Here is a 27,097-nt window from a genome sequence, read left to right as displayed (position 1 = left end):
TTTTTTTTAACACAATAAACCTATTCTGTAATATACTATTTTTCACAAAAAATATATCTTGGGCTATTTTCCGTGTCTATTCACGTAGCTCTGTCTTGGCTGTTTAATAGTTGCATAGTGTTCAGTGGTATTGGATATATCAGTCCTATTTACCCAATCCATTTTGGTTGTTTCCTTTTTACACATTTGTACAAGCATTTGTCAAGTCTAGTATAGTGGTTACCAGGATGGACTCTGGAGTTAAACTGCCTGGATTGATACCAATTCCAATTCCACCACTTTGTAACTTGTGCAAGTTACCAGACTCTTTGTGCCTCAATTTCCCCAGCGTAAAATGAGAATTATAACACTCTATAATAGAGTATACTGTAAGAATTAAATGACACAGACTATATACAATGCTTATCTCATTGCTTGGCACACCTAAGTACTCATTAAATACTGGTTCTTAATGTTTATCATTAACAATAAGATTAATAAATGGTCCCTATTATTATAATTATCATCATTCTCAAGAAAGCAAAAAACAGAGTAAATTGAGAAAGTAGTAATTAGTAGCTAATTAGTAATTAGTAGTTAAGAAAAATTATATCATTACCACTTAAAGATACTTATTCTACCTGACAAGTCAGTTAATGAAAGTGTATTTTAGGATGTGAAGAATTTTACATTAAGCTAGTTACACGAGAAAGTCTGAACGATTTGTGTTTTAAATAAGAATGAACAGGCCTCTGAGGCCCAGAAGGGAAGACATTAACTGGTAATTAGAAAAATCAATCTCTTAGCTGAAAGTTTTAATAGCTTCCTTTGTTCTTTCATCCTAACTGCTACCTGGACCTAAGCAGTGGCTGGAGAGAGGGCAGAGCTGTGAGGGTTCTTAGCGGGGCTTCCACTCAGGGCCTCATGGGGACTAGCAGCATCTCAGGGCGTGTCCTACATCTTGGTCACCTTAATATTGTGAATACCTTCCCACTAGGGATTAGTGTCCCTCTTCTATAGCTTAGGAAACTGAGGCTCAGAGACCATGTCATTTAGGGTTTCTGGTTTGCATCTCTCAGAAACCAAGTCTGACCAAAGTGAAGGGGATTTTTAAGCAGGGATGTTGGGAGCTCATAGGGTGGGAGGGGTGGCTGGAGAGCCTGAACAAGAAACAGGCAGGATCTCGCAGGTGACATGAGGCAGAGGCAGGAAGCAAGTCCAAGCTTTTCAACACTCAGATTTTGATTCCAGAATCTGGAAGCACCTGATGGCCAAATGCTTGAGAATGGGCGCACAGGCCAGCAGCTTTGGCATCACCTGGGAACTTGTTAGAAATGCAGAGTTTCAGGCCCCACCCTGGACTTCCCAAATCCAGATCTACATTTCAAGAGATTCCCCATATCTATGCATGCTACAATTTGGGAATCAGTGGGCAGAGCCCCTAAAAAACACCTAATCTCTGATCAACTTCCCCATGGGGAAGAGGTGATTCCTCAACAGGAAATCTGGGGAGCTGCTCAGAGAAGGAAGAGGAATGGACTCTAGGAGAGCCATAAAAGGCATCCCTGGGATTCCAGCACAGCCTGGTCTGCGTCAGGCTGCCTCCTCCTATCCATCCTCAGGACATGTGGACAGACAGTTCCTGTTGGCAGCAGGACAGGGTTTTTCACTCTAGATCAGATTTCTTGGAGCTGATGACATCTGGGAGATCTGAGAGAGGGCTCTGCTGTAACATCACTGATCTTTTTAAGCCAATGAATTTAAAAACCTTTTCCCTCCTCTTACATAACTTTTTGGACAAAGATGGAATGTTAAGACAGCAGCTGCACTCCTTCTCAGTGGTGCCTCTTTCACAGGAACCCACTATAGATTTATTGCTATATTAAAGGGAATAATAAAGATTAAAGTTTTGTAAGGCCTTGGATCCAGGTGCCAAAGGACAAAGGAAGCACCTGGCTTTGCCAGCACAAAGGCTCTGGTACCAAAAAAGCAAGATGTGAGCACTGGAATGCCAAAGAAGGGCAGCTTCACATTCCTTCATCTGGCGTTGCCTTGACAAGGGGCTTCTACTTGAGAGGCCTCTTTGGAGACTTCCCCCCACCACTCCTGGAGCCCTGCCCCTCTTTCTGCCCAGGCCTGTCTTGCATGAGCATAGCAAGCCCACGAATGTCTGTGGTCAAAGCAGGGCACATGGACCGCTATCCTTGGTCCTGAACCATAGTTACAAGTTGCGGCAGTAATTCACAACCTGGCTGCAAATCTGAGTCAATGGGGAAGGTAGATAAATGTACTGATTGCAAAGCCCCACCCCCAGATATTTTGACTCAGTAGGTCTCTGCATTTAACAACAATAACAATAACAACCAGAGACCAGATGAATCTGATAGTCATTACATGGATTATAGCTTGGAAATCACTCTGCTAGGATATGCTTAGTGCTCCTAAGCCTATGTAGTAGGCACCCTGTTGCTTTTTTTCCTGTTCGACTTTATTCCCCAGTCTTCTAGAAATGCACCCTGGTTCTTATAATGGAGCCAGCCCAAAGGCAGATAGAGCTGAGGGATGGAGACCAGGTCCAAATGACCTTGTTTGAGCCTCTGAATCAAGTGGCTCTGAAGTCTGAAATTCCCCTGGACTTTTCAGGGCTAATACATTCCCTTTATTGCTTAAGCCAGTTTGAATTGGGTTTCTGTTACTTGTAACCAAATCTGACTAACATTTCTTAGGACTCTGGTGACTCTTACACATCTCCTAAGAATTCTCTCCTATGAATTCTGAATCAAACAAGAGAAGAGGCAGTGTGGAAGAGAAGAGCTGGGGCCAGAGTGAGATCAAGGAAAAGAAGCTGAAAAGTTGCCAGGGAGAAATAAGAATGGCTCCAATTTGGACAATGTGTCCAAATAATCAGTTACTAGGAATAGACTCTAGGAGAATTAAACCTCAAACAACCATGGCTTGAAAATCACTTGACTGAAGGAGAGTCAAAAGAATGGGTGGGCTCAGGGTACCAGAGGGGACCAATGTTAATACACCTCCGGAAGAGGTATCTTAGGTTGTGTCACCAAAGTGTTCACATATTTTTTTTTCATTTTCTATCTCAAAAACCTTGTTATTTTTACTCTGTTCCCCATATCTTTGGTTTATGCTACATGGGTTCCATGGTTGATCTCAGTCAGCTTTTTTTTTTAATTTATTTATTTTATTTATTTATTTTTGGCTGTGATGATGTTTACACCCCCAGGAATTTTAAACCCATAATAAAAAATACTGAAAGATCAAAAGGTTTTCAGGACTGAAGGGAATAACCCCCAATGGTATAACTCCAGAGCATCATTTCTCCAAGTAGGTGGTACATATGGGAGTAGGGAAGCATGATAAAAATGCCTATATCCCTTCCATGTGGTTTTGAGAGTATTCCTGTCTGGCTGGGGCAGAAAAAAAGGTCTAATTAGTGGACGTTGAAGTGGGTTAACGTTTGCATTACTGAAGAAGGGAGAGTTGCTTGACAGAGATTCCAGGACACAGGTAATTAGACAGGAGGAGAGGATCTGATGAAAGACCACTGGGGAGATCTGAAAAACCAGGGTAAAACATAAAAGGAAGCTATTTTTAGGGACAGAGATGCTAGATCAGATTGCAGGACAAGCAGATCTAGGCATCTGGGAATGGTCATTAGAAATGGCTTGAAAGTCAGTAACTCTGAGCAAAAGAATACTTGGGCAAAGCTGTGGTATTTAAATGACTGTCAAGAGATGTGCAATTTCTTTTTTCTTTCTTTAGAGATGTGCAATTTTAAACAAATTCTGGAGAGTCTGATGCCTCTGAGCTATTTGCAAAGCCCAAGAAAAGGATCTGTCCCTTTTGGACAAAGGTTGCTCCTCTAATGTGGTGTAAAGTCATTAGATCATGAACATCATATTACACTGAACTTTTAAAATATTTTAGCTGAAAGTCTGGAGGAGGGAAGAAGCACAGAGTGGGCTCTGGGGACTGGTTTTCGTCTGTTTCTTGGTCTGGTAAGTAGTCATAAGGGAGCTCACCTTGGATTATTTGTGAAACTATACATTGGTGTTATTTGAACTTTTCTATATATTTCACAATAAAACAGTGGAAAAAGTTATCCAAGTGCTAACAGAGAAATATCCTGAGTCATTGAGAAAGGATGTGAATCAAAGAGGAGAGAGCATCCTCTAGGGGGATGTTATGATATGGCCATTAGAAAGAGTGTTTAGGAAAAGTTTTGATATGGGAAAATGTTAATGATATGGTGTTAAGCGAATAAGTAGGCTACAACATGTGTATGTACACAAATATTTATAAAAACTATGAAATACGTATAGGAAAAAGATTGAAAAGAAAGTGCTATCACCAGCCAGCTACCCAAATGAAGGGATGTTTATTTGGTAGCACCCTGGCTGCTTCCCATACAATAAATACAGGGTACCAGTTAAAATCACGTTTAAGGCTTTGATGGTCCAATCCCAGCACCGCCACTTACTAGTTGGGTCCCTTGGACAAACTGCTTAACCTCTCTGGGGACATAACAGTGCCTCTGGGGACATAACAGTGCCTCTGGGGACATAGGTCCTGGGCAAAACCTGCCAGTATGGTTTAGGGAGGTCTGATTTATTAGGCCCATTCCAGCCCAAGATCAAGGAGATTTTCATAGTCTGAACTGTTTCCTTAGTGTGGATGGAGCTGGTGATGATTGTTAAAGGTTCAGAACACCCTTGGGCCCATGACTTGCTACTGTCTGTTTTGTTGTGTAATGATGTTCCTTGATCCTATGGGGGAAGTTGGGAAGGGTGAATTGGATCCTATGGGACATTTAAGATGTACCTTACTGCAGCCTGCCCCTGTCCCACAAGCATCAGGGCTGGCTGGCGGAGACCAAGTTCCATCGACTTTGATTCCATTTAGGGAGACAGGCTTTGGAAATAATAAAAATCAAAATATTTCTCTGGCCAGATCACCAGTATAGAATTATTTTGGACCTATCAAATCTTTAAAGCCAACGTTTTCTCTCTGACCCTTGATAATCAACACTATCCTTGGTTGTCCTTTGGAAAAGAAGAACATTTATGATGAGCTTTAGTCAAGGAGAATTCCTCAGGTGAGCATGGGCCAACATCCCTTTCATGTTTCCTCATTCCATTCTAGGTTAGAGGAACACAATCAGAGCTTTTAAAGTATCCTCTAAAATACCTCCCTTGAGGTCTTGGAGATTTAGTGAGAACAGAGCAGCAGCCAGGGACTCAGTTTCTAGTTCTCTAGCCAACCAGCTACAGAATTAAGGACAAGATGCTCCACACCTCAAGGCCTGGATTTCCACTTTAAAATCGGGTTTGTCCTAGTCCATGGTTTCTGGGTACAAGAAATCAAAGTTGACTCAAGACAACCCAGGTGAAATATGTCTGTGCAGATACTGTGTGGGAAGAGAGAGAGATGACTCAAAAGCCAAGCACAAGAAGCGAGGTACAGCAGGCAGGGCGTTTTTTTTTTAATAGAAAACTTTTATTATAAAAAACACATGTATATTATTTTAAAATTTAGCTCAGGGTGTATCAAAGTATTACTTGCTTTATTCTTGCCTTTTCTTATTAAATCCAGTATGTGGTGAATGGGCTATTTCCTTTTTATTCTTAGGTTTTATAATAATATGTAAAGTTATTATTCCATTTTTCCTTTCTGCTCCATATACTACATAGGTCTGGAAACAATAATTTCTTTTTAACTTTTAACCGATTTCATTTCTTTTTATGGTAAGGAGCGGTAATTAGGTCCCCTGATTTAAATTGTTCTAATTTATACTTAAATTGTAACCCTTATACAAACAAACTCTTATTCATCAGGCAGGGCTTTGTGGGAACACTTGCTGTCTGCCTCTCTTGGGGGCAGTGTGGGTGTGTCTCTTGGATGGCTTCTGCTTCTCACTGCATTCCCCCATTCTCCTTTCCACTTTGAGTGCCCAACAAATGACTATGACCCCTTCTGTCTCAAAGTCCACTCCAAGAGATGACATTGGATTGATCATCTCACATCTGTCAGGGCAAGGATAAGTTACAAACTCTTAGCTGGTCTTTCAGTTGGCTCTTTGAGTAAAATATCCATCCCTGGCCCAGGACCATGGTTGGGAGCGGGTGAGTGCAGATCTCTCCTCGATGAGGCTTGGTCGGGCAAGCGATGAATTCCATCATTTGCAGAAATAATAAAAGCCTCATCTGACAAGGATCATATGACATAATTGTGAAACTGCCTTAGGAAGAATCAAGGGTAAGTTAAAGTTATTCTAATTATTATTCAGAATTATTAGAACAAAGAATGAGAGTCAGGAGGCTACTTGAAGAAGTTCCCAATGGCCGAATCTGATATAGTTTGAGCAAAAAAGTAATGACGATGATGGATTAGTGCCCTCAGTAAAATATCTATAAGTCCTGATGATATAAATAGTTGAATGAACTTTAATATGTAGGAAAAGGGGAGGCTCCTCCTTAGAGCAGAATTCCAGTTAAATAAAAATTCAAGGAAGGATTAAAATAGAAAACCACCAACTGGCAAATAACACAGTAATAATTATTGCAAGTGAGGATCATTGATGGATACCAAAATTCATGGGCAAATGTATGATAGAAACAGGGTGTTACATAGTCTCAAAGCTCTCCCAAGATACTTATTAATTGCAAAGGGGAAAATAGTAACTTTACAGTGGAGAAATACGGCAGACACATCCTTAACTAACTGTTCAAAGTTAACATCCCTAGTAATGCAACATATTAGCATCGTATGCCTTTTGATATGCTGCAAGGAGAAGGACACACATCACTTCCATGGTGTTCTGTTAAAAATGCATAACCTGAATTTAACCATAAAGAAACATCTTATAAACCCCAATTGAGAGACATTCTATAAATTACTGGACAGTGCTCTTCAAAAGTGTCAAGGTCATAAAAGACAAAACCAAAAAACAAAAACAAAACTGAGAAACTCTCCAAGACAGGAGAAAATTAAGGAGACATGAAAACTAAATACAGGGTCCTGGATTTGATCCTGGACCAGAAAAAGATCATTAGTGAGACAATCGGAGACATCTGAATAAGGTAAGGAGATTACTAGTAGTAGTATGTCAGTACTAGTTTCCTGGTTTTGATAATTGTCTCGTGGTTAGAGATGTTGTTAACATTTGGGGAAGCTGTAGAAAGGTTATACAGGAATTCTTGTATTACTTATACAGTTTTATCTTTAAGCCTGAAATTATTTCAGAATTCAAAATTAACAAGCCTAAGAAATAAAATAAGAGAGCTCATTAGTACTGATGTGGAATAATCTCCAAAATATATTATTGAGTGAAAAAGAAGTTACTTTTTGTGTAAAAAGGAGTCTGTCACTCATTCTCACATTCCCTCTTACACACACACACAAACACTCTTGAATCTACGTAGAATATGTCTTGAGGAAAATGCAAACAATTGGTGATAGTGGTTGCCACTGGGTTGGGGAACTGGGAACCTGACAGAGTTGGGAGAAATACTTTTGAGGATATAATTGTTTTCTATGTTGTTTGAGGTTTAGAAAAAAGATCATGTCTTGCATGTCTTATCTTTAAAATATCATTAAACTACCAAAATCTGTTTGTCTTGAGAAACCTGGATTCATTTCACCAAACCTTACTAGGGCCAGATATCCCCTTTTCAAGATCTTCAGTCCTGTGACTTGCCTGGTGGTGCCGTGGTTAAGAATCCGCCTGCCAATGCAGGGGACATGGGTTTGAGCCCTGGTCCGGGAAGAACCCACATGCCGCGGAGCAACTAAGCCCGTGCACCACAACTACTGAGCCTGCGCTCTAGAGCCCGTGAGCCACAACTACTGAAGCCCGCGCGCCTAGAGCCCATGCTCCGCAACGAAGAGTGGCCCCCTCTCGCCGCAACTAGAGAAAGCCCACGCACAGCGATGAAGACCCAATGCAGGCAAAAATAAATAAATTTATTAAAAAAGAAAAAAAAGATCTTCAGTCCTCTACAAAACTTCCCTATCTCTCTAAGATAAGAACATAAGCCAATGTGATTATATTTCTTCCCAAACATATATTCCCATGGAAACTGAAGGGCAACAGTCCAAGAAAGAGAAGCAAAGAAAGAAGCAAAGGATATTCATTTATTTATGATTATTTGAAAATGTTCAGGTCACTTTCCGATTTCCACTTATGTTCCATGAATGCTTTGAAAAACACCAAATGTATAACAATTCTGCCATTAAAAAGCATGAGTTTTATTACTAAAACCAGGTAAGAAGCCCCCTTTAGTGTTAGGCAAGGTCTGGATAACTAGGACCAACATATAAAATGTACAAGTCTGTCTCCTTGTGCATTTGAATCTAGCTGGTGCAAGTGAAGCCTTTTTTGAGAGAAGTTTGATCACAGGTATTAAAATCTTTAAAATGTGCAGAAATGAGACTTCCAGCTATGACAATATGAAGAGGTAGGCAAATATTCTCTCACCAAACACAAGGAAGAAATCGAAGAAATGATCAAAATCAAACCATTTCAAGGCTCTGTAGATCAACGAAATGCAAATAACAAATTGAGAGATGTTTATTTCTAGCGAATTTGCTGGAACTTTGTGTAAGAACAATAGGAGTCTGCAGCCTTCTTGGCCAGGACAGCTTCCATCCCACCACCCAGCTTGGTAGGTGCAGCTGATTTACTAGAGCAGGACAAAAATTGAAAACCAGCTTGGCTGCAAGTAAGTAGGGGCAAACTTGATTTGGAATGGAGAGTGAAAAGTCCATGCTCAATAGCATTGTCAGGACAGCAGCAAGCCCAATAGAAAAGGAACATAGAAAGCCTGCAGCTTGGCTTGCCTGGGGCTGTGGTCCCAGGTGGGATGGGTGGTGGATCAGTTCGATAGGAAGGCTCTGGAAGCGATAGGGTGATAGAAGGCCTAAGTAAGCTCTCCACATGTCTCCAGCTGACTGGAAAACTATACACACGTTCAGGGAGACATGAGAGGGCCCAGGGAAAAGTGAAAGCCACAGCAGACTTGGGAATGCCCTCCTCACCCCACACACAGACCCATCAGGGAAGGGTGAGAATGTTATGGGCTCGAGGTGCTTAAATACAACCTCTGCCCGAATCAATGGCTAACTACTAAGCTATGTTGACACATGGGTTCCCTTAGGAAGTCAGGCTAAAAATAAGCATAAAAATACTGAGTAGAGACATCAGCTGCTATACACTGTGGGGAAGACAGATTCTGCAGATTAAGTTCAGGCAAGTTACTAAAACCAAACCAAAACAGAACAAAACAAAGAAACAAACTAAAAGAAGCCCTCAGGAAAGTAAATCAGAATCTCTAGGTGCTATATAATATATTATATTGAATTCTCTTCAGCTTTTGACAAAAAACTACGAGACATACAAAGAAACAGGAAAGTGTGGTCCGCACAAAGGAAGACGCTCTATTGAAACAGACTCTGAATGAGCCCAGATGTTGATTTTAGCAGAAAAAGATTTCAAAGCAACTGAGTTTTGTTTTGTTTTGTTTTTTTTGTTTTTGAGGAAAGAAATGGAAATTTTTATTTGAGCCATCCTGAAGATTATAACCTGGGAGACAGTCTTTCAGAAAACACTGAAGACTGTTTCCTTAAGGCAACTATTTTAAATATGCCCAAATAATTAAAGGAAACCTTTTAAAAAACTAAAGGAAAATATGACAAAAATTCAATAAATCGAGAACCTCAAAAGAAAATATCAACTAGACTAAAACAAAACAAATGGAAACTCTAGAGCTGAAAACAACCAAAATGAAAAATTTCATCAACTGGATAGGCCCAACAGTGGATTTGAGAGGGCAGAAGGAAGAATCAGTGAGCCTGAAGATAGACAGTTCAGTAGAAATTATCCAATCTGATGAACAAAGGGGGAAAAATATAAAAGAATGAAGAAAAATGAATGGAGCCTCTAAGACCTGTGGAACAACATCAAGCAAACCAACTTACATGTAATGAGAGTCCTAGAAGGAGGGGAGAGAGAGACATAACAAACTGAAGAAATAATAGCCAAAAATGTTTCAAGTTTCATGAAAAGCTCAACAAACCCCAAATAACACAAACACAAAGAATCCATACCTAGATACATCATAGTAGAATTGCTAAAAGCCAAAACAAAGAGAAAAGGTTGAAAGCAGCAAGAGAAAAATCACTCATTGTGTACAGAGGATCCACAGCACAATTAATGACTCATCATCAGAAACGAGTCCAAAAGGCAGTGAAGTGGCGTAGAGAACTAAAGAAAAAGTCAACAATTATAGAGTCAGCAAAACCATCCTTTAGAAATGAAGACGAAAGACGTTTCCAAATAGACAAAATCTGAGAGAATTTGTTGCTAGCAGATCTACCTTTTAAGAAATACTAAAGGAAATCCTTCAGGTGGACAGGAAATGACACAGATGGTAACTTGAATTCACAAGAAGAAATGAAGTACATCCAAAATGCTAAATATATGGGCAAATTAAAAAGAGTACATAGGGGCTTCCCTGGTGGCGCAGTGGTTGAGAGTCCTCCTGCTGATGCGGGGGACACGGGTTCGTGCCCCGGTCCAGGAAGATCCCACGTGCCGCGGAGCGGCTGGGCCCGTGAGCCACGGCCGCTGAGCTGGCGCATCCGGAGCCTGTGCTCCGCAACGGGAGAGGCCACAACAGTGAGAGGCCCTCGTACCGCAAAAAAAAAAAAAAAAAAAAAAAGAGTACATAAATATAAAGATTTCTCAGGTCTCTTAATTTCTTATAAAATATGACTGCGGAATAGAAACCATTGATTTGACACTTTGAACATGTGAACTTCATGGGACATAAATTATACCTCAAAACTGTTCAAGGAATACAAAAATACATACAAATTCTAACACTGTATTGTTGGATTCCTAACATACATATGTGGCAAAAGCACAAAAGAGGGGGAGGAAACGGAGCTTTATTGGAACAAAGTTTCTACGTTTTACCAGAATCAAGTCAGTATTAATCTGGAGTAGACTGTGACACATTAAGCTGTGTATTGTGGTCCTTGGCACTACTGATACTTTGTGTCGGGAACTGCTGTGGTGGGCTGCCCTTTGCCTTGTAGGGTGTTCAGCAGCATCCCTGCCTCCTCCTAGTAGCACACCCCTACTCCCAGCTAGGACCAATAAAAAGGTCTCTAAATATACCCTATCCAGATGGCTGGAGGCAGGGGCATCGCCCCTAGTTGAGAACCACTGTCCTAAAGCAACCACTGAGAAAATAATCCAAAGAAACAGAGTTTAAAATCAATAGAAAAAAATCAGAAGAATTAGAATAATACAATAACAATGTTTGTTTAACACAAAAGTCAGTAAATGAGCAAGGTATAATAGATACAGAAAACAAATAGTAAAGTGTATGATTTTCAATCCAATCTTATTAATAATTACATTAAATACTCCAATCAAAAGACAGAAACTGGGGCTTCCCTGGTGGCGCAGTGGTTGACAGTCCGCCTGACGATGCAGGGGACACGGGTTCGTGCCCCGGTCCGGGAGGATCCCACATGCCGCGGAGCGGCTGGGCCCATGAGCCATGGCCGCTGAGCCTGCACATCCGGAGCCTGTGCTCCGCAACGGGAGAGGCCACAACAGTGAGAGGCCCGCATACCGACAAAAAAAAAAAAAAAAAAAAAAAAAGACAGAAATTGTCAGATTGGATAAAAAAGCAAGCTCCAACTATATGCTGCATATAAGAGACACACTTCAGATTCAAAGACACAATTAATTGAAAGTTAAAGGATGGAAAAAGATACACTATGCAAACAGTATCCAAAAGAGAGCTGGAGTGGCTATTTTAATATCAGACAAAATGGACTTTAAGACTAGAAATAATACTAGAAACAAACAGGGACATGTCATAATAATAAAACGGTCATGACATCAAGAAGATATAACGCTTATAATTGTATGTGCACCTAATAATAGAGATTCAAAACACCTGAAGAAAGCTGACAGAATTGAAATGAGAAATAGAACAACCAGACAGGACCTCAGGAAGGATATACAGCACCTTCCAGTTAGATCTAACTGACAATTATAGAACACTCCACCCAGTGACAGCAGAATATACATTCTTTTCAAGCACACTTAGAACATTCTCCAGGATAAAAATAACAGGATGAAAAAGCAAGTCTCAATAAATAGGAAAGGACTGAAATCATATGAAGTATGTTTTCTGACCACAATGAAATTAAATCAGCAATAAAAGACAGTAGGAAATTTAGGAATTCCACAAATATTTGGAAATTAACACACTTGTAAATAACTCATGGGTCAAAGCAGAAATGGCAAAGGAAAGGTTTTCTAAAGGGTCGCTGTATCTGTAACAGGCCCCCTGGCTAATAAGCAGTTAAACCAGAATTTCCACAGAGGTCTGACCCAGCCCAGAAACCAGAGCCTTGAGTGCTTACTTCCCTACCGAGGATCAGGTCTTAATAAGTGAGTGAAAATCCTGAAACAAGATTCTGTTTCTCCTCCTGTTCCCAATAAGACTGGCTTATTAACGGCACCCAAAAACGCATGCAAGGGGCTCAGGAACCTCTGCTTTCCATAGAAATTCAGGTTTCCCCATCACCACCCCCTCCCCCGAAGGAGAAAGCTGGAGATGACAGAAAAGAATGCAATGTCATATTTAATGGAATGTTCCAATTCACTAGTAATAATATTATCCCATTAGAGTCTATCAGTCAAAATGTCTCATATCAGAGAATGAATTATTATTTAACTAGGTGTTAAAACCTTACTTCAAAAGGATCCATTCATATAATACATCACAATATCCTCAAGTTGAGAATGTGGGTCATCTTGGCACTTCCTGTGTCCTGCTTTCACTGCAGGCAATTCTCAAAACCAGGGCACTGAGTGTCAGCATTGAACGTCCCCAGTCAGACAGGGAGGCCCAGGCTCACATTAGGCACATTTACAGAATCAGGCCCAGCAAGGGGATATAGGTTTCAGGAGGCAGCTCATGTCTGCTGGGAAGCACGGGCTTTGGAGTTAGACACGCTGGGTTTGAGTCCTGGCTTTTCTGCACTGTGCCCCTGAGCAGCAAATCACTTAACCTCTCTGAGCCCATTTCCTGTCATCTGCAAAATAGGAATGATGAGCTCTACCTTATAGGTTGCAGTGAGGAGCATGACAGGATGTGCGTTGGTGTGTATGTATGTATGCACGTGTGTGTGTGTGTGTGTACATGTATATATAGTATCCTGAGCTCTTTACCTTCCCCCACTCATCCCAACCTCTGTTAATCTCTGCAATTCCAATTGCTCAGCCCCAACATCTTGAAGCCTTTTTTTAAAAAATGAAGTATAGTCAGCTTACAATACTATATTAGTTTCAGGTGGTACAACATAGTGATTCAATATTTTTATGGATTACACACCATACCAAGTTATTATAAAATACTGACTATATACCCGGTGCTGTATATTACATCCCTGTGACTTATTTATCTTATAACCGGTAGTCTGAACCTCTTAATCCCCTTCACCTGTTTCACTCTTCTCCCCCAGCCCCTCCCCTCCGGCAATCACCGGTTTGTTCTCTGTATCTCTGAGCCTGTTTCTGTTTGTTCGTTTTGGGGTTTTTTTGTTTTGTTTTGTTTTGTTGTTTTTAATTCCACTCCTGGGTATTTATCCGAAGAAAATGAAAACACTATTTTGAAAAGATACATACACCCCAATGTTTGTTGCAGCATTATTTACAATAGCCAAGATATGGAAGCAACCTTAGTGCCCATCAGTAGATGAATGGATAAAGATGTGGTGTGTATGTTCAATAGAATATCACTCAGCCATAAAAAAGAATGAAATTTTGCCATTTGTGACAACATGCACGGACCTAGAGGGTGTTATGCTTAGGAAAAGCGTTTTTCTTTCACTCCGCACGTATAATCCATCAACAAATGCTGCTGGCTCTATCCTTTAAATACATCCAAAATCCAACCACATCTCACACTGCTGGCACCCACCCGGCTCAAGCCACAGTCTAAGTCCCCAACATTTTTTACCTCCTGACTGGTGTCACTGCTTCTGCCTTTTCTCCCTCGCAGACCAGCAACCAGAGAGATACTATTAAAATGTGAGATACTTTCTGTTCCTGCTCAAAGCCCTCTGAAGAAAAGGGTTTGGCAATTCTTGAGCCTGTGGCCGGGGTGCACCTTGAGGCAAGGGTGATTCCTTGACCCAGAAAGGATGGGAGAGACGGAAAGTACAGGGAGGAGCTGGATTTGGGAACTGAGTTTCCACAAGCCTATGCCACCAGCTACTTTTAGGGCCCTCGGGGCCGCGCTTACCTCCAGCAGGTCTCCAGAAGCAGGATGTAGAACCAGAGCACAGGCTCGAAGGCCAAGAGCGAGAGCAGGGCTCACCTTTCTTCCTAAGCTTCTGCTCCCCGAGCTCCAGTACTCTCGCCAGCAGCGCCCTTGTCCCCCGCGCCCCCCTCCGCCACGATAAAGAAAAGAAAGCAAAACTGGCTCCACCAGTTTCCTCTGAACCAACAGGCCAATTTAATCAAAGCCCACAGCATACAGCTGTGCTGAAAAGAACTGGCTCCACCTGTACCATGAGCTGCTGATGCTTATTTTAAAAAACAGCTTTACTGAGGTGTATTTGATATACGTAAAAATTGTGCATATGTAATATATACAACTTGATGAGTTTGAACACATATATACACCTGCAAAACCATCACCAAAATTAAGGGAATAGACACAGCCATCGCCTCTGAAAGTTTCCTTATGTCCCTTTGGTTTGGTTTGGTTTTTGTGGGATTAAATGAGATTACCCTCTTAAGAAATTTTTAAGTGCATAATACAGGTTCTGTGCCATACAGCACGTCTCCAGAACTAATGCATCTTGCATAAGTGAAACTATACCGATTGAAAAACTCCCCATTTCCCCTCCCCCCAGCCCCTGGTAACCACTGTTCTAGTCTCCGTTTCTAGGAGCTTGACTATTTTAGGTCCCTTACGTAAGTGGAATCATTCAGTATCCATCCTTCTGTGACTGGCTCATTTCACTTAGCATAATATCCACAGGTTCATCGGTGGAATCTTAAAGAGATTTCTGCCCTCCTGTGTTCATTGCAGCACGGTTCACAATAGCCAAGGTATGGAGACATGTCCTAAATGTCCATTGACAGATGAATAAAGAAGATGTGGTGTTTACATACAGTGGAATATTATTCAGCCTTAAAAAGAAGGAAACACCATGAGCTCCTGAGAGGAGCTTCCTGTGGAGCAGGAAGGACATGCAGGTTGAGAAATAGTAGACAGAGGTCTAGAACATAAGGCCAGTGGGGACTGGGTTACTTTGGAGTTGAGGGAGAGATGGTGTAAAGTAATTCGAGGAAGGAGAGTGTTAAGGGCCCAGAGAAGAAATCACAGGAGTTTAGAAGTTCTTTCTAATTGCTCTTAAGGAACTGATGAACCTTGTGACCAGGTTTTCCTCATGTTTCATTTATTGCAGCATAACAAATCACCCCCAAACTCAAATTTAAACAATGAGAATTTACCATTTCCTACAAGTCTACAGGTGATTTCGGTGGTTCCTTGGTCTTGACCACGTTCATTTACACAGCTGCTATCAGCTGTGGGATCCACTGATCATCGCTGGGCTATCTACCTCCCATGTTTGGGCAGGTCTGCAGGCTGGTCTAGGGTGGCCCAGAATGAGACACCTGGGCTGCCACCCACGTGCTCTGTTATCCTCTGGTAGGTGGTGGTAGAGGCCCCAGAGAGACAGAACATAAGTACGCAAAGCCTCTGGAGGCCTAGGCTTGGAATGGACGTACCTGCCATTTCTGCCACACTCCTTTGGCCAGAGCAAGTGGTAAGGTCAAACCCAGAGTCAAGATGGGAGGATATTATCAAATGTGTGGATCCAGGGAGGGGAGAAAAATTGGGACCATAATCAATCTACTGTACCATCCCAGCCCCAATTTCAAATCTGCCACCCCACCGTCAGAGAGGCCCAGTGAATGACAGAATCATTAAGACTTCGGGATCTGCCAGACTTGGATTCAAATCTACTTCCTTGTCTGAGTGTGTTTGGGCAAGTTACTTAACCACTCTGGCCTTGGGCTCCTCATCTGCAAAAGGACAATAATAATCCCTCTCTCTCAGGGCTGCGAGGATGAAATGACATGCACTGTGAAGAGGCTCAAGGATTGATTATAACATGTGGGGCTTGGAGTCATGGGGGAACCGCAGGGAAACCCTAGGTGCCCCTCTTTCCTCCAGTCTTTAAGTGGGACATGGAGGATGGGAAGGAGATAAGGAGGAAAGGATGAGAAGGATTAAGGGTGGGTGGAGAGGGTTGGTGTGGTGAGAGCCCCCGTGCAGGGCCTCAGGAGGAACTTGAAGAAAGCAGAGCGCCCTTCTGTGCAGTCACAATGGCCCTGCTGTCCGAGCATCTGCAGGCATTCATCAACCCCGGAAGCAAACACAGCTGACTCTCTCCAGGGAACAGGGAAGAAAGAACAAGTCATGAATTCATCAAGGCAGCTCAACTACTCCGGGAAAGGGGTCTTTTTTTTTTTTGTGGCCGCACGGCAGGCAGGATCTTAGTTGGCCAACCAGGGATCAAAACCGTGTCCCCTGCAGTGGAAGCACAGTCTTAACCACTGGACCACCAGGGAAGTCCTGGAAAGGGGTCTTGTGTCACCCTCACCTGACATGACGGGGCTGTGGCCTCTCCCCTGACTGGCTTCTGCACACATCTGTTTGTGTGTTTGCATGTGAGAAACAGGCAGAGACAAATGCTCCCTGAGAAGAAAAGAACTTCATTTAACAATAAGGCTACAGAAGCCAAGAGACCATCTGGCTTCTCCTCCTAGTTTCACAGATGAGCAAACTGAGGCAGTGAGGCCACGTGGCTCTTGCCAGTGGACACAGCCAGCTACTGAGCCTGGACCAGAGCACAGGGGTCCTGCCTGCCTTGCAAGTTCAGGTTTCCAAAACCACCCTTGGGTTGGACAGATTCACTAAAAGGAATCACAGAACTCACTGAAAGCTGTTATACTCACAGTTACGGTTTATTTCAGGGAAAGGATACAGATCAAAATTAGCCAGAAGAAGAGATACAAAGGGTAGCGTATGGGAGGTTCCCAAATGCAAAGCTTCGACTGTCCTCAGAACGCATGACCCTCCAGATGTTGATATTGACGTATGGCACTACGCATGGAGTGTGGCCAACCTGGGAAGTTCACCCGAGCTTCAGTGTCTAGAGGTTTTACTGGGGCTTCATTCCATAAGCATGAGTGATTGATTTATTGTCCATAGGATTGAACTTAGACTCCAGCCCCGCTCCACCCCCTGGAGGTGAGGCTGATATCACCTGGCCTGAGCAGACCAAGATTCACCTCATTAGCATAAACTATCAGGTGTGAGCAAAGGGGCCCAACATGAATAACAAAGACGTGCCCATCACTTGGAAAATTCCAGGGGTTTAAAGGTTATCTCCCAGGAACCAGGGACAAAGGTCAGACCAATCTGGGCAGGGCCAAGTTCTTTACTACATACCTTCCATCTGCTTATGCCTTATAAAGGCAGTTACAGTGAAAAATAAAGATAGCTATACTGAGCGTGTGCTAGATGTCAGACATTGTACACGTATTTTGTCTAATTCTCACAACAACCCTGCAAAATTGGTGTTATTTAGCCCTATTTTACTGATAAGAAAATTGAAGCTCAGAAAGTCACCTGAAGTTGTAGAGCTGGAAAATAAACAGATCTGACTATGTTGACATACTCTTTGGGCCATTAGATTGATGTTGCGAACTTCATTCTTTCATTCATTCAACAAACATTTATTCAAGCCTACTACGTGCCAGTAACGGTTTTAGGTGATGAAGATATAGCAAAGAACAGACAAAAAAACCACTTGCACAGAGTTGATACTCAAATGGGAGAGACAGACAACAGGCACTAAATATGCAAAATAAATAATATTTTGAATAATTTAAAGCATTGCGTGTACTTTGTATGGACCTTGATCTGGATGCTGGTTAAGTACGTGAATTCAATTTGCGAGCAGCCACCAAGCAGCACACTGATGATTTGCGCCCTTTTCAGTATCTACAGTATAGTTGATAAAACATCTTTAAAAAGTCATGCAGGGGTGTCTTGGTTCCCTCCTCTTAACTATCGGTGATGACCCCAGCCACCCCTACCCGCATCTCATGCTGAATAAGAGGGGAACAGAACACAGTGTATTGTTGGTTTAAAAAGAGTAGACGTCGTGCTTTCTCAACTCACAACAGTAACCTCTACATTTAAAGCTGCTGAAACTGACACAGTGAGTTCTCTGGCTCATGGAAGGGAGGAATCTACTAAGAACTGGGTGAAACTGTAAATAAAACCTGAGAACTATCTTCCCTTAATAGATGTTAATAATGTACCTTATTCTGTCTTATGCAACAGAACATTTTCACACAGTATCATGATGCCAGTTAAGTTGTGGCATCATTTTGAGAGCAATCAATTTGAGTTTAAAGAAAAAGAAATTGAATATTTTAAGTGTAGACATTACGAGCTCTTAAAAAGCCAAAATTACAGCTTTTCAAACTAGAAATAAAAAGGCACTGAAGCATCCTATAGGTTTTAATTTCTAAGAAGATATTGATAGGCATAACCCATATAAACAGAAGCCCTTTGGGGTCCTCAATTTTTTTTTTTTGGCTGCTCCGCTCACAGCATGTGGAACTTCCCTGACCAGGGATCGAACCTGTGCCCCATGCAGTGGAAGTGTAGAGTCTTAACCATTTGACCATCAGGGAAGTCCCTAATTTTTTTTTATGAGTAATGGGTCTCACTTGAGATCGAAAAGTGAGAAAATCACTGTGGTTATCCCCAACTTTGTTGATAGGTCTGTTTCTTCCTATGACCTCATAAGGAGCTATTGTTTTAGAATTCCAAGAACCAAATAAGTTCCCAGTTAGGACTAGTTTATGAGTCCTTCTGGCTCAGTAAGCTGCTTTTCAGTGACCTGAGCGACTCTGACGAAAGTTAGCTTGTTTTCTCCTTGGCATTTTGGTCTATTTTAGTTGTTGGGGCTTATTTTTTTCCCCCTATATTATTTTTTCCTCACTTCTTTTCTTTATTCTTTAATTTTACTTTTTTTTGGCGGTACGCGGGCCTCTCACTGTTGTGGCTTCTCCCGTTGCAGAGCGCAGGCTCCGGACGCGCAGGCCCAGCGGCCATGGCTCACGGGCCCAGCCGCTCCGCGGCATGTGGGATCTCCCCGGACCGGGGCACGAACCCGTGATCCCTGCATCAGCAGGCGGACTCTCAACCACTGCGCCACCAGGGAAGCCCTAATTTTACTTTTATTATTTTTCTTTCCCTCAATTTTTTTCTTTTTAAATTTAGCTTGTTAGTATTTGCTTTTGTTTCTTTTTAGTTTTGTCTGGCATTGTGTTTTGATTCAGTCATAAAGACCAGTTCATGGGGTGAACTTTGAACTGGTTTTCTTTTGATTTGGACCAAGCTTCTCACCAGCTCTTCCCAGATGTAAGCCGACGTTAGGACGCCTCGACTCCAAGCACAGCAGTGAGTCCAGCGTGCTGCGGGGCCTCTGAGCCGTCTCTGTTGAGGAGAGACCCAGATTCACATGGTGTCCTCTAGACCCTTGAGACGGCTGGCAAGGAAGACTGGGCTACGGTGAAGTTGGCCGGCACATCCTGGCTGGGAAAGCGAGAGCCGTGAAGATCGTTGATGAGACTCAGCGGAACTCCTCCAGCCTCCGGAGACTGTCCCGCAAAGCAGGAATCATGAAGGTTTGGATCATCTCAACACAGTGAAGTATTTGAAGTGATGGAGGCTGAGGAAACTCTCGGCCTTTGCGGAGAGGAGGACGCTAGTGGAGCAGACGTGTTTGAGTACCTCGTGGCTCATGGCAGTAGGAAAGCAAAGCAGCTGAGAGCAGAGTCCACCAGGAGGGTATTGTCCACAGAGATTTAAAGGCAGAAAACCTGCTCTTGGACGTAAACATCACACTTTGGCTTCAGCAACAAATGCACCTTTTACAACAAGCTGGACACCTTCTGGGGTGGTCCCCCTCATGCTGCCTGGAACTCTTCCAGGGAAGAAGCACAGGAAGTCATTCTGTCAACACTGGCCGATGGATTCCTGCCTCTTGATGGACAGAACTTCAAGGACTGCCAGAGGGGTACTAGGACAGAATATATTATGTTCTCTTCTGCATATTTATGGAATGAAAATCTGTTTAAGAAATCTCTGATTCTCAGTAAGAAGTAAGAGCAAATCATGAAGGATCCGTGGATTACTGTGGGTCATGGATATGAGGAACTAAAGCTCTACATGGAGCCGCTCTCTGACTACCAGAAACCCCCAGCTGACTGAATTCATGGCGTCCATGGTTACACGTGGAGACAGAGATCCAGGACTCACTGACAGGCCGGAAAGACAAGGTAATGTTCCAGTATCTGCTCCTGGGTTATAAGAGATCTGAGCCAGAGGGCTACCGGGTCACCCTGAAGCCTCAGCCTTCAGCGGATCTAACCGCAGCGCTCCTTCCCCGCCCCCAGGAACGGCACAGGGTCCCCGCCAGCTGCAAGCAGCACATTCCCACCTCTAACTGCTGCTCTGAGAACACTCCGCCGGGGAGGAACGCAGATGTGGCGGAGGATCAGGACGCAGGGCGGAGGCCACAGCACAGCCAGCGAGCGGCAGGGGAAGAAGACCGCCTCTGCCGCCCACCCCCAGCGCCCTCTCCACCGGCACAAATCAGAGCAAGAATCCCCCGCGCTGGGAGAGCGCCAGCCTCGGCCAGGCCTCCGTGCGCAACGGCCAAGGCAGCCTCACCGTGCGGGTCCGGGGCCCCCTTGGCTTCGGCTTCGGCCACAGTCTAACCCAGCCCCGCCTGCACCAGGAATCCAAGTGCAGCCCACGGGGGCCTCCGGGCCCCGCCCCGCGGAGAGTACCTGTGTGGAACCCAAGCCCAGCACAGCCCCCACCTGTCCCCGAGTCCACCCGTCTACCTGCAGGGTCAGTAGGGAGTGGAGCCCCGGCTCTGTCCAAAGGGAACTTCGCCCACAGGGGCAGCCCGACAGGTGCCAGACCCAGACATTCTGCCCTGAGGTGAGACCCCAGCCTCCGCCAGCGGCAAAAGCCATGATCGGCTCCACTGGGAGCTTCTTCAGGAAGTTCAAGTCCAAATCGACAGGAAGAAATCGAGGTTTGCCGGAGGAACCTGAATGAAGCTGAAAGCCAAGACAGAGGGATGACACTCCTCACTCACGTGGTGAGCAGCCGAGGCAGAGATGAAACGTGAGCCGCGCTCACTACACTTGAGATGGACGATGGAGACCACGAGCTCCGTGGAGCGGGAGGAGAGGATGCGGGGGCAGGAGCGGGATGCGGGGGCAGGAGCGGGATGCGGGGGCAGGAGAGGATGCGGGGGCAGGAGAGGATGCGGGGGCAGGAGAGGATGCGGAGGCAGGAGACGATGCAGGGACAGGAGAGGATGCGGGGGCAAGAGAGGATGCGGGGGCAGGAGAGGATGCGGAGGCAGGAGACGATGCGGGGGCGGGCGGCGCTCCAAGCGAGCAGCTGCAGGTGCGGCCAAAGCAGGAACCGCAGCTGTGCGAGCAGCCGGGACTCGCGAGCAGGGAGGGCGGCCTTCCGACCCGGGGAATCGAAACGCGGACCCCCGTCTCCACGGCTTCCAGAAGCATCGCCTCCGGAACCAACGCCCGGGGACCAGAGGAGGGCTGCCCCGAGCTGAGGCCGCGCTCGTCCACCTGGTCCAACTCGCAACCAGGCAGGGCGTCTCCTCGGAACCCTGCTCCCACCTCGGCCTCCTCCTCTTCTCTTCCGCCCAGTGGGGAGGCGCGATGCCCTGTAAGATAAACACAGGCGACTCCAGTGAGAACACACAGCTGTTTACTCAGAGTCGACGGAGTGGCCACCATCACTTGCGTCTGGCGGGGACCCCAGACAGGCAGGGCGGTAGGAAGCTCCCAGGTGGAAAGGGAAGGCTCAGGGCGAGTTGATGGAAGCTGCTGGCCAGCGGCCCCCTCTCCTCCCCGCTCCACTGGGACACCGAGCCTGGATCTCTGGAGCTCCCCGGGAGGGGCTCGGGCCCCTAGCAGGGCCCACTTCTACTCTGCCCGCTCCGCCCCACATTCCCCTCCAAGCAAACCACCAGCGCAGCCTGCCCCGACCTCAGCCCCTGGGCTGCAGAGGTGTGTGGGGTGGGGGCTCTGGTCTCCTTCCACCGTGCGCCCTGAGCCCTCCCTCCTTCCCCAGAGCTGGCGTTTCTCCACAGGGCGCTGGGCAAGGGGTGGCTGTCCTCCTTGCCAGCTCTGTGCCATCACTCCCCCACGCACTCTGGGGCTGGGAGTGTGGAGGGGCTGCAGGGACATTAGGTTCCCCCTGGGGCCCCTGGGTCGTTGGTCTCCCTGGTGACAGGGACACAGCATTCTCCGTTCTAGGAGAGCCTTTGTCTGAAAGCACCACTACGCCACCACCCACCATCCTCTTCCCCATCGCTTCCCTGGATTGCACTGATCTGGGCCACATCTAGTTCCTCTGCAGTGAGCTCCTCCCACCGGACCCTGCTGCCTCAGCTTTCTGTCTCCCAGCCATCCCTTCCTGACAATGTCGCCTGTCCATGGGCTGGGGGACAGATTGGGCAGAGTGGCTCCCTGCCTGCTAACCCCGCAGCTGGTGTGGAGACGGATGGTTATGGGCGCTGGCTGGTGATGGCGCTGCATCCCCCACTTAGACCAAGGGCTCCCCTTCCCCTCCACTCCCTATTCCTGCCCTGTGGAACAGGCTGGATGCTCTGAGGGGTCCAAGAAAACATGGCTTTGCTCCCAAATGGGGTGGGGGCCAGGGGGACCCCAGCAAGTGGCCCCTCCCCTCCCAGCATCCCCTCCTGCACTTAGTTTCTCCTGGGATCAAATGCATAGTAATGAGAATTACTCATTACTAGTAGGGGAAAAACTTTAGTCCTCTATAAAAGACTTTTAATCTGAGAGAAATGGGGAGACACTGGGGAGTTGTCACAGAGAGTTGTCACAGGGGAGTTGACATTGGCTGATGCTATGTTTTCTCAGGATCCCTGTGTTTGATAAAGCGTTTAGGGGGACAAGGGCAGAAGCAGACGGATGCCAGGAAACAGTGCCACATTCCAGATGAGTGGTGATGGTAGACTGGACCGGGTCATGGATGCAAAGGTGGGAAGAGGAGTGTGTCCCCGTGGCTGGCAGCTTGCACCTGCTGAATTAGCAATCAGCTGGCCTGATTTCTGACGGCCTCCAGCAGGGCTCTCTCTGCCTCCCAGACCCAGTGTGGCTTCCCATCCTCTTCTCCTGATCTCTTCTCCAAGACCCCCTCTTCCAGCTAATTCTCAGAAGATTCAAGCGGCATAGGCCAGGGGAGTGCTATAAGATGTAAGTAGAGAGTAAAGGAGTAAAGGAGAGATGACACAGAGAAAGACAAGGTTATCAGTTCATGGGTCTCAGTCGCAAGCAATGGAAACCAACTCAGGTTGAGTCTGACAAGAAAGGAATTTATAATGTTGGGTAGATCACGAAATTGCCAATATGGATGGAGAGCCAGGTTCTATGAAACACAGGACCAATGCCCACTACTACATGGCACAACTAGTCAAGTGTGGACATCCCTACCACCACCAGCAAGCAAAAGAGTCTACATCTTGCACCACCAACCCCTCTAGCACTGCACCCTGCATACCATTTGCTGCCACTGCTGCCCTAGGAACTCCATCCATGTGGAGGCTCCCAGTCCCTACCCCTTTGAGTCACTGGTTCCTACTTCCAAGTCACTGTAAGTCACTGGACCATGCCCTAGCTGCAAGGGAGTCTAGGAAAGCAAGAGTTTGGCATTTTCATCTCCCATTGAGTGAGGCAACCTCTGCATCCCACTATGGCTAATAAGGGTGGGAAAAGACCAAACATCCAAGGGATTGCAGATGCAATACACAAGTGTCCATAAGAGAAAGTATATCAGTTGGGGACCAGTGAATGAACTATGATTATAAAATTACCAGACCGATTTCACTCTGTGGCTCTAATCTGCACTACCTGAAGGAAAACCCAAGAGAAAAATTATTCTCCTGAGGGAACCACCTGAAATGAAACACTTGTTTGGATATTTGTTTAAATATTATTGTCAACAGCCTGATAACATTTTTATGAAACAATGTTTCTGACAGATAGATAAATAGATAGACAGACACACATTACACTCAAATCCGGACAATATCATTTGACACGCCCTCTGATCCAGCTGTAACTAGAGCTGAATAAACCCTTGGAACTCCCAGGTATTCAAACAAATAAATCACCTTTTCAACCAGTTAGTTTGAGATGAGTTTCTGTCACTTGCACTTAAGAGAATCTGAAATATTTGAATAAAATTGGCACTTAACATTTGTTGATGCTATTTGTTTGTACTACAGACATAAATGGACTTATATGAGAGTGCTTTTAATTCATATCAGAAGGAAATGGAAAATAAAAACAGAAATGATTGTTTTATTTATTTTTAAATAAATAAAAATTTATTTTTATTCAGATTTATTTTTATAACCCTTCATCTGTGAGAACTGATAAATTTTATTTTCTTTACAATTTTTTCTTAGTTTTTAATGTTTAGTTTTTCTTAATATTTGTAAGTGGGACAAAAGCACGTTTAACAAAAAGCTGAGGTCCTACTGTATTTTGAAAAATTTATACATTGCAGGCAAGGCAGGTTCTACTTGTTCCTGGAAAGGAACAAATATTGACCTAGATTTAAGGCCAATTTGTGAAAGAATAGATGTTAAAACTTAAGCTATTTATAAAATATGAGAGGAAAGGAACAAAGAAGATTATATTTGTGATTAAATATAGTAATAGTATAAAATTAGGGTCAATTAAACATTTGAGTCTAGTACTGATGCCCCCTTATCCTCAATACACACACACACACATACACACACGCACACACACACACACACACACACAGCAGTTACTCTGCTCTAAGGGTTCTAGGACACTAGGTTAAACTTAAATAGTACATAAAATGTGTATAAGAATTTTATGAGATAGTTCCCACTAATCATCAAAAAATGAACAAGGGCATTTACCTCCCCACCCCTCCTATAACTTCTAAAATGATAGTAAAGGGAATAATTTACAAGGTCAAACCACAAGGATAAGCAGAAGTGGCAGGAAGACAATGGCAATAAAAGTTTGGAAGCAAGAATGCATGTGTACAAGTAGTAACTTTTCTGCAAACATGAGGAAGCCAAACCCTAACCAGTAGCAACAGAGTGTGAGCAAGCTCTTCCCTGCTGCGGCCCCTCAGAAGCTCTGGACCAGAGGCGTCAGGGACCCTGTGGAGGATCAGGTGGGTAAAAACTCGGGGAAGTCAATGCAAGTCTGAACACAGTGGCTGGAAGCCCATATCCACTCCACTGGTTGAAGACTGGAGGTTTACTCCCTGGAGATGCTCATTCAACAAAGCTCTGGACTCTAGGGCCCAGCCTATCCTGTAAGCAGTAAGGCTGTGCTGAAAACCCGGGAACAAGTGAGAATCTACACACCAAACAGTGAGCCTCTTGTCCACTAGGCTCCCCGAATATTGGGGGTTAATTTAGCGTGCAGCTTTCAGGCTACCTTTACTCTCTTCTGTTTATATTTATATGTTTTGAATTCTTTACAATAACATGTATCATTTATATATGTAAACAAAATTCAGGAGGTAAATTACTTCCAACTTAGACATACCAGGCGCCAAAGAATGTGTTGCTTTGCTCCAACAAAGAAATGACATCTTGAAGAGCAGCTAAGTTGGAGTGACCATCCAAGTAAGTTGATAATTCACTGTTATTCACCAAGATCCACCTGCCCTTTGCATAGACATAATCGAGCAATCCTTTAAAGAGAAAGAAATTGGGGTTAAGACTGCACAACTGATAAGTGTCTGACCAGAATTCAAACCCATTTGTCGGGCTCCAAAGTCTAAGCGGACGTTCCACACCGTAAGACGTCAGAGGCTCTGGAATCACATCAAGTTGCCACCCACAAATCTGGACTTGCAGATCCATCACTAGGAATTAGTCTCACTTTTTGGTGAAGAATACATTTTTTAAAAAATCACCCTCTCCCAAACATTAAATAAATTGCAAGGTGGGTACCAAGGTAAGATCCAATCCTTCTCCCGCGGTAATTGAATGATCTCTGATGGAAGTTTAAATCATGACTGTCTTTCTAGATGGCCGTTTGGTAACGAATCAACATCCTTAACGGCCGCGATGGGCGCAAGCGGCGGGACTGCCGGGAGACCGAGTTGTCCGTCGCCCTCCAGTCTCACGCCTGTGTCCCCGCTTGGAGCCCCAGCTCCTGGGACTCGGGCCACCGAGTCCGCCAGAGCTCCGGGAGGCGCTGAAGCGCTAGGTGAGGCTTTGACAACGACAAGGTCACTTGCAAATTGCCTGCTGAGGGTGAAAAGAGCTTAAACTCTGTGGCCAAACTGCAGAACGTGAGGAGCTTGGAGGAAACGCGAACAGTTTCATCCCGTAGACTGTGCACCAAGGCGAAAAGCCACTGCGGGAGAGGATGTGGACCCGGCTAAGGCCCAAAATTCTGACAGTGATTCACGACATTTTATGACCCGTTCCTGGCTGTTCCTCCGCAGATAACAGCAGGTCACCTAAAGCAACCTCACACAAACAGGAACTGCGCGTCCCCTTCACGAACGAGTCCGCAGCGACGAGCGCCAGCCTTCCGGCTGTAGAGCCAAGACAAAGAAAATGATCAGGAATAAAGAGGGGCATTACATAATGATGGGTCGATTCCCCAAGAAGCGATAACAATCTTTAATGTGGATGAACCTAACAACAGAGAGTCAAAATTTGTGTGGCAAAGATGGATAGAATTGAAAGGAGAAATAAACCAGTCCTCTACATAGCTGGCGACTCCAACACCTCTCTATCAGAAATGGACAGATCCAGCAGGCAGAACATCAGCTAAGGATGTAGTTGAACTGAACTGCACCATCAGTCAATTGGATCTGTTGACGTCTATAGA

At 44.6% G+C, this 27,097-nt stretch overlaps 1 long non-coding RNA gene and 1 pseudogene across 1 annotated transcript; one reads left to right on the top strand and one right to left on the bottom strand.

Moving 5' to 3' along the window:
- The first annotated feature begins 16,426 nt into the window (after positions 1-16,426).
- LOC132439173 (serine/threonine-protein kinase MARK2-like) lies at positions 16,427-20,905 on the top strand (annotated as a pseudogene).
- An 890-nt stretch (positions 20,906-21,795) lies between these two features.
- On the bottom strand, positions 21,796-26,526 carry LOC132439172 (uncharacterized). Its single transcript, XR_011246740.1, has 3 exons — positions 26,206-26,526; positions 25,796-25,943; positions 21,796-21,894 (listed from the first exon to the last, which is right to left on the bottom strand). It is a non-coding gene; the product is annotated as an uncharacterized lncRNA (long non-coding RNA).
- Between the last annotated feature and the right edge of the window lie 571 nt (positions 26,527-27,097).

Source organism: Delphinus delphis, chromosome 16, assembly GCF_949987515.2.
Source record: "Delphinus delphis chromosome 16, mDelDel1.2, whole genome shotgun sequence".
Lineage (NCBI taxonomy): Eukaryota > Metazoa > Chordata > Mammalia > Artiodactyla > Delphinidae > Delphinus > Delphinus delphis.
Note: the sequence above shows the minus strand (reverse complement) of the source record. Positions and strands in the feature narration are given on the sequence as shown.